We start from the raw sequence: 3,328 nt of genomic DNA on the forward strand, positions 1-3,328 counted from the left end.
AAAACAGATCTACCTGCGCCAACTGGATTTGCTAATCGGCCGGTGAAACAGATCCAACTGCGCTAGAACCGGCCTTTCTCCTCTACTTATTTCGTTCAACAAATATTTTATTATTGTTTTTTATAGTTTATTCTACATAGCATACTTCATTACATTATTATAGCGATTTGTAAATGAATTTTTTATATGAATAAAAGTATATAAACCTATAAAATGTAAAATTACTCCAATTATATCTTTTTTTACCGAAGATTAAAAGGTCACCGTAAAATTGTGTATCGAGAAAAACCGAGCCTGCTGTGATTATGGGCTTCGCAGCCCAGAGCGTTGCAGTTTTCGAAAGAGAACAGAAGAAGCGCGATCGCGCCGCTTGGCACTCAAACGGTTAATGGATCCAAAGTAACGATCTTAACTGGAATGTTCAATCTTTGTCGAGCTGCGGGTGATAATCGCAAGAAACGGTATTCCAAAGAATATTCCACAATGTAACCATCTTTTAAAAATGTAATATTAACATATAAATCATGAAAAATAAAAATATGGTGAACATTTTCTATATGTTTTAAGTAAATACCATTAATCAGACTAATTCTCACGAATAAAATCTGTGATAATGTATTTTTTTGTACATTTCTCATAGATTAATTTAAATATTTCAAAGAATGATTATGTATTTTTTGTAAACTGTTTCTTAATTAAGAACTACTAAAATATTATTAATATTTCCGTGAGATATTTGAGAAAAAAGATATTATTCCGTGAAATATAATATTATCTTATTAAATAATTAAAAGAAACAAATATATATTATCAAATCAGGGGATATACGTACTGTTTCTTTGGCTATATTTAAACCATTTCAAAGTACACATAATATACTTTGCTGGAGACATTTACCTGCTCTAGCCGTTTTAGCAGCATCTGATGCACGATCTTTTAACCACTGTATAATATTATCTTCACTTGAGTGATTCACATCAGGTGCTTCCGTGGAAATACCCTCGGTTTCACTAAAAGATAACTCTTCATCAGATGTCTAAAATATATTATTTCGTTACTAATTTAAATATCTAAAGTTCTAACTGAAGAATATATCTAGTGTAGTAAGAGTGAGATTAAATGTACATAAATTATTCCTTAATTTATAAACCGATAAAATATTACAATGAAATATTTATCACAAACAATACTATTCCGAAGTACATATTATATTATTTCATTAAATAATCAATATCTTCAGACCAAGAGATAAACAAACTGTTTTCTTAACTATATTTAAACCACTTCAAAGTACAGTGGATAAATCGGTTCATTGTTGTATTTGTTGTACTTAGATTACAATTTTCTACCTCTCCACTGTGGGACTACGTATAATCATATCTTGTTTAGGTAATGTTACATTGCCAAGATTTTCTTCATCGGAGACATTTACAGCATCCTGTTCCACGTCAATAGCCGAAAGTTCAATGTTCATAAATCTGTTATGACAGACAAATATAAATTAATTATGAGTTCAAAAGCATGTACTTACATATTATTATCAAATCTTATTGATACTTGTATTATTAAATTATATATATGTATAACTTACCGATCTCTGTTTAGTATTCTTAAAGCACCGGTTAAATCAACTTTCTCTTGCCTCAATTTTTCTTATTTGGCATAACTTTTTTCTATGCTGTAATCATCACCATCATTCCTAAGAATTTCGACTCTCAATATATGGCCACTCATCTCTTATATGCTCTAAACAATTAGTTAGTGCTCGTGAAAATACTATATGGATATAAGCTAATACAAAATATACTACTATAGTCTGTCAAAAGAAATTAAGAAGAATATTTATTTTTTATCAATATTTGTTAGTTTCTTATTTTTTGTCTTTGTTTTATGCAAAATATTCATGATTAATATGAATATTTTAAGCAATCAAGAGTTATTAGATTAGTTAGTTAGTTAGATAAAGCTTGACATATTTTCTTCAAAATACTTTAAAATACTGCTGATATCTAGGAAGGAATTCATCTTGGAGAAATTCTTAGTAGATTTTCTTATTACATGTTAGATGCATTTCAAAATATATATAAAAAAAAGCATGTGAATCTTTACACATATTCACATTTGCACATACCTTCAAAAGGACGATAAATTATATAAATCTTCTGACAGGCCTTGAAAATGTTCATGCATAGACAAGCGCCACTTTGATAAGTAATGAATGAAATAATATATCCCGCACATTAACCAGTGGGTTTTGATTATTGTAATTTCTAGCTATATTCATTGTTATTTAAAACTGGTCCTATTATACCAACCAGACTGTGAATATGTACCTCAGTACCGTTTTGATTGTTAAGTACTGCGACTGCAGCACCATCTCCATGTGGCATTTTGAAATATTACATAAATTGCTTCCACAAAATAATAATATTCACCAGTGAAATATATATATATATATATATATATATTTAATAAAAATAAAAGAATTTTTTGAAGGCTCTGTTTAGTGGTTATTTACACTCTCGTCACGTACTATATGTTATTGCAAATATTCATGTATTTGTCATTTGTCACTTATAATTGTTGAAGCAATTATAAACATCTTGAAACAATTAAAAATGGCTCATTAGCACAAGGTCTGTTTGTTTTCGTTGTACCGTTGAACTAGTGCAATAAGTTGAAGCGAGACAAATATATGTTTTCTCACTTCAACTTATTGCACTACTTCAGCGGTGCAGCGAAAACGAACAGACCTACACTCATCAAATTAGATTTTCACAAATTCATTTATGGGTTATAATAAAATGTGAAAATGTGCAGACAACATGCTCTGTTTTCGCAGATCTCAAACTTTACGACACAATCTCTGTAAATTCTAGCAGAAAGTACTTTTGAATCGAACTTTTTCTATTAACACAATAGTCTCGCAATCTGAATAGTACACAGTTCATAACCTATCAGTTCCAAATCGACGTTTAAACTTTCCCGAAAACGAGGTAGAAAGGAAACCAACAGAGATGTCACTTTGTGAATTTAACTAAACGAATATTTTTCTTTTACCGAATACGTCCGACCAGCACAAAGTGTCGCGTATAAAAACTTGTACGCAAAACAATGATGCTGTACATTATTTGGTTACGTAATTTTCCAGTAAAAAAAAAGAGACAACTCATTCATCGGCCGTCCAATTAAATATCAATTTTATTATTCCTTTTTAAGATGCACAATAAATGCGAATGATACACACGTAACGGCNCGAATATTTTTCTTTTACCGAATACGTCCGACCAGCACAAAGTGTCGCGTATAAAAACTTGTACGCAAAACA

General features: G+C 30.1%; 1 pseudogene; it reads right to left on the bottom strand.

The window, feature by feature from the left end:
- Nucleotides 1–377: 377 nt before the first annotated feature.
- LOC106744038 lies at nt 378–2,390 on the bottom strand (annotated as a pseudogene).
- Between the last annotated feature and the right edge of the window lie 938 nt (nt 2,391–3,328).

This window comes from Dinoponera quadriceps, unplaced genomic scaffold (assembly GCF_001313825.1).
Source record: "Dinoponera quadriceps isolate SergipeBrazil2010 unplaced genomic scaffold, ASM131382v1 scaffold1298, whole genome shotgun sequence".
Lineage (NCBI taxonomy): Eukaryota > Metazoa > Arthropoda > Insecta > Hymenoptera > Formicidae > Dinoponera > Dinoponera quadriceps.